The sequence below is a fragment of the Ambystoma mexicanum genome, chromosome 8 (genome assembly GCF_040938575.1).
Source record: "Ambystoma mexicanum isolate Mex_15411 chromosome 8, UKY_AmexF1_1, whole genome shotgun sequence".
In the NCBI taxonomy this organism is placed as follows: Eukaryota; Metazoa; Chordata; class Amphibia; order Caudata; family Ambystomatidae; genus Ambystoma; species Ambystoma mexicanum.
Genome location: NC_090929.1, coordinates 736,801,771 through 736,814,586, shown reverse-complemented (window position 1 = coordinate 736,814,586; position 12,816 = coordinate 736,801,771). Strand labels below are relative to the sequence as shown.

General features: G+C 44.6%; 1 protein-coding gene across 5 annotated transcripts in view; it reads right to left on the bottom strand.

Annotated features, from left to right (window-relative positions):
• The window catches only part of MARCHF8 (membrane associated ring-CH-type finger 8), a 951,649-nt gene that overhangs the window by 37,023 nt on the left and 901,810 nt on the right, over positions 1-12,816 (bottom strand). The window contains exon 9 of one of the 5 annotated variants that reach the window (XR_011268598.1): positions 8,108-8,267. The exons of the other annotated variants lie outside the window; for them this stretch is intronic. The gene's annotated coding sequence lies outside the window, so the exon portion shown is untranslated. The remainder of the gene's footprint in view (positions 1-8,107; positions 8,268-12,816) is intronic. 5 annotated transcript variants of the gene reach the window in all.

The following is a 12,816-nucleotide window of genomic DNA, read 5'->3' as shown; positions in this document are numbered from 1 at the left end:
TAACGCTGTGCCATCCTTGGTCAGACCTTTTTTTCCTCCCACATTACTCTTTCAGGCCTCCCGTGGCTATCTCCTCTGGGTTCTGGCCTCCTCCGTCGGCCACGCCTTCCTTCTCGGCTGTGCACGTAGGCAGGCAGCAGTCTCCCCCCTGGTCCGTGCAGTCTTCAGGCCTCCCGTGGCTATCTCCTCTGGGTTCCGGCCTCTTCCGTCGGCCTCTCCTCCCTTTTCGGCTGCGCACATAGGCAGGCAGCAGTCTTCCTCCTGGTCTGTGCAGTCTTCACACAGCTACGAGCTGGTGGGCAGTGTGGGTTGCAACGCCTCATCGACAATTGTTGAGGCCCAGCCACATGCACACCCACAGATCATACGGGACAACTAGTGGCTTGCGTCTTTCCTCTTTATTCCCTACAATACAACAAACCCCTACCTTTGTACCCCCTCCCCTACCTCCCACCTCCTGCCTTCCCTTTCATGGTTTGGTTCGTCCTTCTTAAAGGGTTCCTGCTCCTTTTCTGCTTCAACAAAATGCTCAATGTTTTAAAGTGTGTAATTTTAAATTGTGCAGGGAGCACTCATCTAGCCTGCCCACCTATTAGGAAAATACATGTGTTATGGCCAGAGAAATGGGACTGAGGTAAAAAATACTTTTTAAAATGGCTCTGTGAGACAATTCATAATAACTTCCGAAGAAGGTCTTCTAAAAGTTATGTTTCTAGTTATGCTACAAGATTATTTGATCATCAGAGTATGTAGTGGTCTTGAGGAATAGGTATATGAAGTACCACTCCCACATGGGTTGGGCCATTTTGTAAAGCTCTGATTGGGAATTTCGCTTGTGGTGGTTACTACAAATAAAAGGAATCCTGTTATGGGGCACATGTGTGTATTTTGCAATGTTGAAAAAGATACTTGGCCGTATTATATGTTTCTATGTATCCTTATAATGGCTTGCACAGGAAAAAACTGTTTGCATGCCGTAGAAGTCATGAGCAAAGAACTTTGTGGAAGAGATACAACTCTGCAAATCGAGTGGGCCAGTGCCTGCTAAAGGCATTGGTGAGACGTAAAGCTGTTTTTGCAACTGTGGGTGTCAATCCTGTGCCCTTGGATAATGAAGATGGGGTGATTCTAGAGTCAGGTTAGCAGGGACGTTGATTCACGAAAATTTTAAGGGTAGCAGAAGTGACATCACAGACACCACAGGAAATGGCGTCACTTGACCTTTGACCCAGATGGCAGAGAGAGACTGCTGTGTTGGGACACAACCAGGAAGTCGAGACGCTGGCAACAAACCCGGGAGACCTGCAAGAGGGACTTTGCAGGACCAGGAGCCCTCATGTTGGAAGGGGGCTGCAGGTGCTACAGTACAGCAGGGGAATGAGAAAAGCTGTCCACGCCCAAGCCTGGATGCAGCGTGTGTGCGTGCGTGCGTGTGTGTGTCCGTCCGGTAAGTGTCCTAAGCTGGAGCACTCCAAAGGGACCACAAATAAGTTAACGGTCCACGAGCACAAGTAAATGCTACATCTATTGAATACCAAAATGAAAGAAAGTTGCTATTTGAGTAAACTACAATGTGCTGAATGGTAAATGAACGCTCTAAGTGAAATAGACATATCAAATGGCACACTGCCAGTAAAACGCAGCGTGAACAGGACTAAAGGCATGTGAAGGACTGAAGAGTTGTTTTAAAAGGCTGTTGATTATAACTGCAAACGTGAGAAAGAGTCACAAGTATATGAGAAGCCAAAAACCCTGAGTCAAACAACGGGAGAACGCGGTCTGGGGCAAGGGGATTCCAGGATGTCCGTTTTGTGTGAACTGTGCTACATTTGAACTTGGGGAAGGGAATCCCAAGACCCTCTCTTTGTGTGAATTGTGGTACATTCGATCTTGGACAAGGTAATTTCAGAACTTGACAAAACACTATTGAAGTGAACCACTATTGAAACTGTATTGAACTTGAGATAGGGAACCCAAGAATAACTCCAGCTGAAAGTGGCTTAGACATTAAACACTTACATTTTTGCTGGGAAGATTCCCACACCATGTTTAGTTATAGTTGTGAGGGCAAGCATAGGTTTTGACACAGACAGACCTTTATGTTGGACTTTCAGATACAAACTTTACTTAGTTTCTTTAGGTTGGGAATATCCCACTATGATATAGGGCTAGTTAGGCATTACACCATCCTGATCATTAATAAAGTTTTGTTTAGAACTACACATCTGTTGTCTGTGTCATCTCTCGTGATACCATGCCTATCTCACAAGACCCAATAGTAGAACATAATGCAAGACATTTTCTGGTTTGCTATTTGAAGATTTGAATATCTCTTTAAACAATCATTATGACAAAGCATTGAGCAATTTTGGGGAGTGCTGTGACCTGATTCTTGTTGAAATGGACTCAGACAAGCTTACATAGCTAGAAAGCCTTGTGAAGATGTACAACAAAATGAAAATTGTAAAATGGGGAAAGATATACAGAGAATGTAATGGCAAAAACTACAAAGGGAGCTAACCACACACCCAAGGATATATAAGGAGATGCAGTCCTCCGTGATGAGATTCCCAGGGCTGAAATATTGTTACATTTATATGCACTTTCGTCTTAACTTACTAAGCTCCTGAAAACAATGGGGTCCCATAAGAGGGATCCCTTGGCAAGAAAGACACTTCTGGCTCTGTAAAAAGTTAGGGGAGGCAGAAATGCTAAAATATTGGCTGATTTGGCTGTAGCGTAACACTAGGGACGAGGAAAATGTGGTTGGGAAAGTTCATAAGGAGATTCAAGGATTTTAACAGTGAAGTCAAGTTCGCTAGGCTCTTGTATGGATACTCTATCTCAATGACCATTGCTTTAGTGAATATTTTAAAAGTGATACACAAAGAGTTGGGTGAAAATGTTTTTCTTGATTAGTCCAGCATAATGAAGTAGGGATGGGAGTAATTTGTCGGATAGGTGGAAAATGTAATCTATGGATTTAGAAAGGGAGGCCCTGATAGGTATATAGAATATGATATTTTATTGTATTGTTTGAATTAATTAATGCCTGTAATGTTTGTTTTTGAATGTTGTGCCTGTAGTAATTTGTAATGAACTAAGAGTTGTGAAGTATATGATTAAAAATGTGTTAAAGTTTTTAATTAACTATAAACATATAAACAAAATAGGCAGAGGCACTGCCATAGATATGCCACTTCAGCATTGTATGGACACTTACTTCCATATTATGCCAATTATAGCTGTATGTCGGGTATTGATATTATATGAAAAGTAGATCTCCTTCATTGCCAATTGCTGCAATAAAACAGTATACAAAAATACAATAGATGCAGGTCCCTTTCAGTGAACAGGAGCATTAATGCTTTAATGATAATTATGTATTTATATAGCGCTTACGCCAAAGCACTGAACATAGCTCATATTTACATACAATTATTATCCCAACTGAAGTTGGTACTCATTTATCAACTTTGGAAGATTGAAAGGCTGAGTTGTCCTTGCCAGGATTTGAACCTGTGACCTGCAGATCACACACAGATCACAGCAGCGAGCGTTCAAACTGCTGAGCTATTTTACCGCTTTGCTATTAAAAATGCAATGCCACCAGAAAGCATGTAAAAACTGTCTGCACAATGTAGGCCACACACGTAATAACACTTATCATGTTTGCTGTAGCCTTGATGATGCACAGTAAAACAAATTCGATGCCACTTTAATACATATCTAGAGTGGCAGCACCATAATGCCAATCTAAACACATAATAACACTTACCATGCTTAGTTTATCATAGCTGCCAAGGGTTTGACTTAATCATAAGCATGAGCACAGCTCTGTGCAACCCTTTAGACCATCGTTTTCAGCCTGCCAAGTCATTACAGAAGGGGAAAGACCATATACAAATCAGGCTTGGTACCGCCCCAACAGGGGCAGTCCAGCCCGAACTGCTAGGTCACCTCCCTCCTGCATGAGACCACACGCATCCCCAGACATGTTTCGGCCTTGTTGGGCATCATCAGTGAAGAGTAGCTTGGGTGTCTAGACCGAGCAGGCTTAGACCCACGTCTGGGCATACCCGTCCCACTCTGCGTGACTTAAGCAAAACAAAAAGGTGATGGCTGGAAGGTTTTGAATTAGTCATAACAGCGGACACAGCTCTGGGCAACCCACAAGACCAACGTTGTTCAGCCTGCCTAGCCACTACAGAAGGGGAAAGATCATATGCAAATCATGCTTGGTCCCATCCCAAAAGGAGCAGCCCAGCCCGAACTGCAAGTTCACCTCCCTCCTGCATGAGACCACAAGCATCCCCAGACATGTTTTGGCCTTTGTTGGGCGTCATCGAGGAGTAGCTTGGGTCTCTAGGTCCAGCACGCTCGGGATCCACGTCTGGGCATAGCCGTCCCATTTGGAGTGACTTAAGCAAAACAAAAAGGTAATGGGTGGAAGATTTTTAATTAATTATAACCACGGACACAGCCCTGGCCAACCCCCCAGGCCATTGTTTGTCAGCGTGCCAAGCCATTGCAGAAGTGGAAGGACCATATTTTAATTTATTAATTTTATTGGGTATTTACAAAGTGCCTATACAGCAAATGGTGTTTCAGGCACCACAAGACAAAAAAGGGGCGGGGACAGGGAAGAAAAATCACAATAATGGTCATACTAGGCCTTGTGTCATTCGAAATGTGCAAGTGCAGTAACAAGAAGGGGGACGGGGGTGCTGGTCGGTGCGGACTGTGAAAGTGCTAGAATGGGAAGGGAAGGCAAGTGCAGGGCAGAGAGGAGAGAGTGCAAGTGATTGGGATCTGGGGGTCCTCCCAAAGAGGCAGTCCAGCCTGAACTGCTAAATCACATCCCTTCTGAACAAGGTCTTGTGGTCACAAGCATCCACATACATGTTTCGGCCTTGTTGGGCGTCATTATGAGGAGTAGCTTGGGTCTCTAGGACCAGCAGGCTTAGGACCCACGTCTGGGCATACCCGTCTCACTCGGGGTGACTTAAGCAAAACAAAAAGGTGATGGCTGGAAGGTTTTGAATTAATCATAACCATGGGCACAGCTCTGGGCAACCCTCCAGACCATTGTAAGGACTGGATGCACCCAAATGCCAGTCTAGCCAGGTAATTACACTTATCACAATTGCTTTATCACAGATGCTGAGTATAAAATGTCAAGCCACAGTAAGAAATGGCTAATCTAGCTGCAGCAAAATGCTAGTTAAGACACGTAATAACACTTATGATGCTTACCTCATTATAGATGGCAGACAATTATGCCATGACGCAGTAAGAAATGGCGGGACAGGCTGCACCCAAATGTCAGTTTTAGACAAGTAATAACTCTTATAATGCCTACTTTACTAGAGATGCCCTGTAAAAATGCCACAGTAAGAAATGACTCGACTGGCTGCATGCAAATGCCACTCTAGACAGGTAATAACACTTATCATGCTTACTTTATCAAAGATGCCCTGTAAAAATGTCATGCCACATTAAGAAATTACTAGACTCGCTGTACGGAAATGCGAGTCTGGACACTAATAGTCTGGACACTAATAACACATATCATGCTTGTTTTATCATGGAGTTTTATGGATGCCCATTACGTGATATTGCGCCCCCATCGGTTCAAACCTCCTGACAAGTCCCCTATCCCTCCAACTCTCCTCCTCCAACCCCAAACCCCCCAGTATTACCTCCAAGTCCCTCTCCCCAGTCCCAGTACTTACGTATGAGGCAAGGTGCTTCATAGGCAAGTACTGGGATGATGAAGAGTATGACAGGTAAGTAATCTAGATATTGAACACAAGCACAGCATTCACATGCTCATTTACACTGCACCCATCCACCATTCACTCACACACACAACCACCCATACATCATGAGCTCACACACATTACAAAAATTACATAATATACACATACATACACACACACACACACACACACACCAGTTCATGCACGCACACATGCACACACATTTACAAAAAAACACCACTTACCTTTTTTCCAAATCCATTGCTGCTCAGAGGAACTCCTCTGCAGGCAGGCCTCTCTCTCATTCTCCACACACGCAAGGAACCAGCTCTGGTTCTTGTCATGAGCAGAGTAGGGGAAACAGAGCTTTCCCTGTCCTTTCAGGGGCAGGGGAAGAGGTTTCCTTTTGAAGTCAGACTAACTACAAAACTTCAAAAAGAACCACAATAGAAATAATTTCTTCTTGAAAATAAATGTAAAGAGGGCTCTCATTTGAGAGCCATCGTTCAGGTTCTCTCTGCCTCTGCTGACCCCAGGGGTCACAGAGGCAGAGCCAGGGGTTGCAAAGGAGTTGCCAGGGGTCATAATTGTGACCCTTGGAACTCCCAATCGACATCCCTGCTGGTAAGCTAAACTTGCAGTCAATGATAAGAAGGATGTTGGGAAGATCAAAGAAATCTGACCTTTGTGCCTAAATGTTTGGATAATAATTTTCCTTTTGGAGGTTCATTTATAACACTTCTTACTATTTGCACTTGTTAGTTTCTTGATCTAATATAACAGAGGGTACTCGTTGTATGGGATGTTGTTATAATATGTTTAAGGAATGTATAATTTTAATGTGTATAAAGTACTGGAATAGAATGTATTTATGTACGTGGAACCTTTTTGACTAAATGTTGAAACAATTAAATTAATAGGGGTTTTATATGGACGACGTGCACCACCTACAGCATACTACTCCTCCTTGCCAGGACAAAAGTAGAGTTAGATGCCCAGAATTACAAGCCTCAGACTTTGCTGCCTCGAGTGTCACACAGCTGCTGTGCTTCAGGCAACTAACAGGCTACAATTGCACCCACTCTACCTCCAGTGGTATTCACTCACAGTCTCTCTCTATATCTAATTAAAATATTTGATTTGTGTCTTTGTTGTTAAGTGCAGGAATCATCAGTGTGTCGCGTTGGTACTCCTGGACTGAGCTACCCTCCTGTTAAGTATCTTAGGGAGCAGCACCTAACTTAGGGCTGGGCTAGTTTACTGTGACTGGTCTCTTTCCGCTACTTGGAATCTGACTTTTGACTGCCCATTCTCCACCAGTTTAGGGGCACCCTTTTGGCGCAGCTTTTCAACTGTCTTCCTCCCCTTCTTCCACTTCTCCCAGTGGACATGTCTTTCCTTCAATAGTTGATTTCCTCCTCCTTTATTCTTTTCCCTCATTAGCTCAATTTTTCTCTCCTCTATCTCTCTCCTTTGTTGTTCCCTGTCATCCTCTTCTTCCTCTTTATGTTCCATATCATCTCCTCTCTCTGAACTCCTCGCACTCTGTCTTTCTTAATCACCACTCTCTGATCCTCTCCTTTGTCTAGCTGACTTTCCGCTTCTCCTCCTCTCTTTTATCCTACTTGTTCCGTCCTTTCCCTCTTCTCTCTTGACCCGCCTCTCCTTTCTCTTTCTTTCAATATTCCACCTGCTCCTATTCTACCTCTCTCCTTTCATGTTCGTCCTCCTCTTCCTGTCCCCTCATTCAATATCCTCCTCTGCCCTCTCTCTTGTACCTCTTCATCCTCACCCTCCTCTGCCTTCCACCTTTCTCTGCTCTCACCTCTGCCTGTGTTAGCTAACAATCTCCTAAATCCAAGACAATGATCTGGGCCAGGGCGCCCCTTTATGTGCCTCCTAGGACCAGTCACGGATGTCGACTGCCTTCCTCAAACTTTACCCCTCCAAGATCAAATTCGTCCTGATCAGCCCCTGCTAAAAACAACTAGTCCAACAATAGCCCAACAATGCCCCTAAAAGGATTTGATCATCAACTCTTGCATTCAGCAAAATCCTTAGGATTCACCAATGACAGCAACCTATCCAGTGTTAACGGCCTGCCCATTTTTCGACAGGGAGCATAGTGCCGCTCGATATGATAGTTGACAACTCCCTCGTATACGGCAGTGCCATTTCTCGATCAGACGCGACGTTGGACGTCATATAAAAAAACGCAATACCCCCATACCTCAGACCCCCACTTCTTTCCCCCGGGGTCAGACTGTGAGAGGAAACATACAGTAAAGGGGAAAGGCACTGAAACAAACAATCACAACAACAGCAAACCACCATTGTTTGCTTACGGTATTCTTCAAAATCTGAACTTTAGAGATGCCAGCCAACTGCTGCTTCCCGGAACATAGCACTCGGCTCCTCATGCCATCGCTCACAGAACGTGACAGCAGAATGCGATAGAGACTATGGACTTCCAAGCGTGGTAAGCTGGGAGGGTTGATGAGGAGTCTGTGGGAGAAGAATCCATAGAAAGAACATTACTGGCAAGTTATTTCTCCTTCAATGGATTGAATTTTTCTACATATTACTCATTATAGACTTCCAAAGCAGTAGCCATGCTGGAGGAGGGCTGATAGTTACACCAGACTGCTCTGGAGGACCGTCCTACCAAAGCGTGCACCTGCCCCATGGGCCAAATCCAAGCTGTAATGCTTAGCAAACGTGTGAAGCGAACGTTGCTGCGTGACGTATGTCTGTGACCGGCACACCCCTTGGTAAAGCAGAGGAGCCCACAACCCCTCAGATGGAGTGAGCCCCAAGACCTGTCGGTGCCTCCTTATCCACTGTCTGCTAGCATTCAGAGATGCACTATACTATATTCACAGAGAGATTTTGGTAACTGCTCGCCCCAACCTGGATTGAGAAAAAGCAACAAACCACTGGTCATCTTTTCTGAAAGGGCTTGTTCTGGACAGATAAAAACTCATTGTCCCCTTAGGGTCCAATCTGTGGAGCCCCTACTCAGCCTTGGAAGGATGGGGATGAGGGTAAAATGCTGGCAGATCGATACTCTGGCCCAGGTGAGATTCCAAACACTACATTTGGCAAAAACTTTGGGCGCACATTCAGGGAAACCTTTTCTTTAAAAAGAATTAGGAAAGAGGCTTTACTAGAGATTGCCTACAATTTGCTGACTCTTCTAGCAGATGTTATTGCCACCAAAAAGGCAGTCTTCAAGGTGAGAAGTCTGATTGGAGCTGAATGCAAAGGCTCAAACGGAGCCCGCATCAGGAAGGTGAGAACCAAGTTCAAATCCCAATCATGGACCACAAAAGGCAAAGGAGGGAAAGAATGGACTAGGCAATTCAAGAACTGGGCCCCCACTGGAACAGTAAATAATTAATCTTGTTCTGGCGTTCTTCTAAACAAGGAATGAGTCACCAGATACCCCTTTACAGTGCCCACTTGTAGCCCTGATTTAGTTGAGGCCAACAAAAACTCATCGCCAAGGAGGTGGGATAAAACATGGGGTCCACTCCCTTCGCCACGTCACAAACGTTCTCCATCTGCATGTGCAAAGAGACCTAGTGGCTGTCTATGTGCAGCCAATGTGGCGGTCTATGTACGGTCTATGTAGAGCTGCACCGTGCTGCAGGAGCAGCGTTGCACCCCACCACTCCCCGCAACAAAGGTAAGCCAAATGGCATTTATCACGTACTTGCGGGCATTATTCTGTGCCTTCAGAGCAAGTAAGAAGAAAGTGCAGTTTGCATGCACTATATTTGCTGTAATTCTGAGCATCATCTGAAGTGCTCACTTGTACCGTAAAACGCAGCAGCAGCGTTTTTTTAGTCTGGCGCCGTCAACAACCAGAAGGGTTGGATCAGCGTAAAATGGCCGCGCCTGAATTTGGAGTCCCACTACCCATCACAAACTTGACCCACAGCCGAATGGCTCTCCACTACCACAAGAGTCACTCAGGATCCGCCAGCAGGGCAAGCTGGGCTCTACAACGAAGGCCGCGAAACAAAGGCTAACCACTGTCTGAGCCTGACAGAGCCTGGAGGTCTGCCCGACTGATCCCCTACCACACCTCGCGCCCTATACTCACATCAGGAGTGACCATGACCTGCAAATCCGCCACTGGTTCTCGCCTGAATCCGCGGTAAGACATTCTTTCCACCCTGGATCCTCTGTGTTATACACCGGAATAACAATTACTATGACTACGTACTATTTATGACTATATCACATGCCATTAGCCCAATCACCTGTACGAGCATTAATACAGCTATACGGAACTAATTCATTGTATGGTGCACCTATCGATATGCACTGTATGCAGCTAATATTTTCTGTACTTGATTAATCATTAGCTTGCTCTTTGTATTCCTCTTAGCTGATGTACCACCTGCTTTAACCACCTCTTTCACATCCGAATACATACTGCAATGCAATATTAGTACGTCCTACCTCTCTGCAATCCCACAACACTGAGTCTTACAACTCAGCTGCCTACCTAGTCTAACTCGCCTCGAACTCCTGGATGTATAATGAAAGGTAGTATCCCCTGATACTACACCATCTGAGACCACTTATATACGCGGCACATGCTCATTAGCCACCTTGGAACCTTATATCGTCGATGTAATAGCTCACCCCCTATACTCAAGCCACATGAAGTGAAACGAACTGTCTGAAATGGGTATAACAATTATTCACTCGTATGCCTATTTACCCTAAACCATATTGAGCCATCTTAAACTAGTGTTCTCACTCTAACTGTGCATTTGTTTGCCTGTGTATATTATTGCAAACATCCACGTGGTTGCTTACATGTATGTCACTCAGTTTGAAAATCGGATTACTATAGGTGCAGAACAAAATAACCCCATCGCATCATATGTTAACATGACTACCTTTTTGTACACATGTATGAGATTCAAATTTGTGCATTTGTTCGCATTTCAGTAGAGTGTTGCATAATAGCCATCTGGATACATATATGTCTTGTTGTATAATAGCCATTTGGTTGCATATACGCCCCTCATGCCAATTGGAACATTTGACCGCATAAGGTGCACTCGGCACTAAACTGTTCTTCCCCAGCTCTCATCTGTGCACACATAGCCAATACCATTTAACTGAAATGGAACTCAGCCATGCAATTGCCTTACCAAACGATAGCCACAGCATAAACTGCCTCGTCAGCTGCACCCTATCTATACTAACACTCACTACAGCCAGCCCCCCTATGATACCTATGATGGACCCACTTACTAATCCTAGAGCGTCCTTCACCCGTTTGACTATGGCACTCAGACTCCCGCCATCAGCCTTTATAACACCATCAAAATTCCTACCACCATGACTTATCATTGAACCTACTAGCCAACACAGGCCAATACCTCTAGGCACACATTTGGAACCTAAAGCCTCACACTTCACAAAGGCATATCCCCATGACACCATAACAACACATTACTTAGTCACACCTCCATGTCATACCAATGACTAGCTACCTCAAATATCCACACCTACACTACTGTCCACTACTTCACCATGCCCCACATTACATAGAAATCATAGACTTAGCTCTAGATTCCCAAGCAGACACAACGCCCACATTGCCAATGACAACACCTCTGGAATTTGCATTCCAGCCAACACTGCGATCCCACCCCCCACCTTAGAACACAAAGGCCACCTAATGATAAAAAAAAAACACATCACCTCTAATCAAAGATAGCCTCATCAGTGCCAAATCCCTACCCGCACACGCACTACACATCGCTGACTTCATAACAATACATGACCTCAACTTTATCGCCATCACAGAGACCTGGCTTCACACAGCTTCAGGTCCATCTCTTGCACTTGCTATACCCGACAACTGCTCGATCATCCGAGCTGACAGAGATGCCAATGTCTCTAATGGAGGTGTTGCATTTATTTATAAAACTTCATTTGGCATCAGAAACACCAACAACGAACCCCTACCATCAGCTGAACTATTATCTGTCAAATTACCCACCTCACCTACGTTCACTTAATATACCGACCACCAGGACCAAACACCACTTTCGAAAATGACATCTCACACCTGCTATCTACCAATACCAAAAACAATTCACAAGTCCTTATCCTAGGTGACTTCAATTTAGGCTTCCAAGACCCCAATGACTTGAAAGCTTGCTCCCTTCAGGACACAATAACGGAATTAGGGTTCACTCACTGTGTAACTGAACCTACCCACTTTAAAGGCAGAACCCTTGATTGGATTGCTGACCTAAATTGCAACATAGACATCCCATCTAACACTCCATGCGCCTGGACTGACCACCAGATAATCTTGTTCACCATTAAAGAATCATCACTACCTATTCCTCAAAACCAAGCACCTGCCATGATGACCAGAAATAAACGCAATCTGACCATTGAGAAACTAATGCCATTACTTCAACTGATCATCAACCCCACCGCAATTCCATCAGACCCCACGGCACTAGTCTACTTATACAACCATACCCTCATCAAAGCCTTCAACACAATAGCACCACTTAAACTACGCAAACCTAAACCTCGAGCACACCTCAACAATTGGTACACTCCACACCTCAGGTCCCTCAGGAAATTGAAAGGACCAGTGAGTCATTATGGAAGAGTACCCCCACTTCAACAAACAAGGACAACTTCATTGCAGCTTCTTTTAACTACAAAGTAGCCACTGTCCAAGCAAAAAAAGATAACTACAATGATTGCATAACTAAAGCTAAGTCCAATACCAAGGAACTTTTCAACATTCTGAAAGAGTAAGAATCCCCAGCCCCACACCCGGACACCTGCACCAAAGATACTCTATGGTGTACTAATATACAGAACGCACTCCAAGATAAAATGACCTTGCTCCAGAATAAAATTGAAACTAAGAAAACGCTCATCACCAATGCTGAGCCCATACAGAACCCTACATCCTCTTCCAGGAACATACCGCCCCAATTCAACTTCACTCTCCTCTCTATCAAAAAGGTTGAGACTATCATTCTAAAGCTCAAAC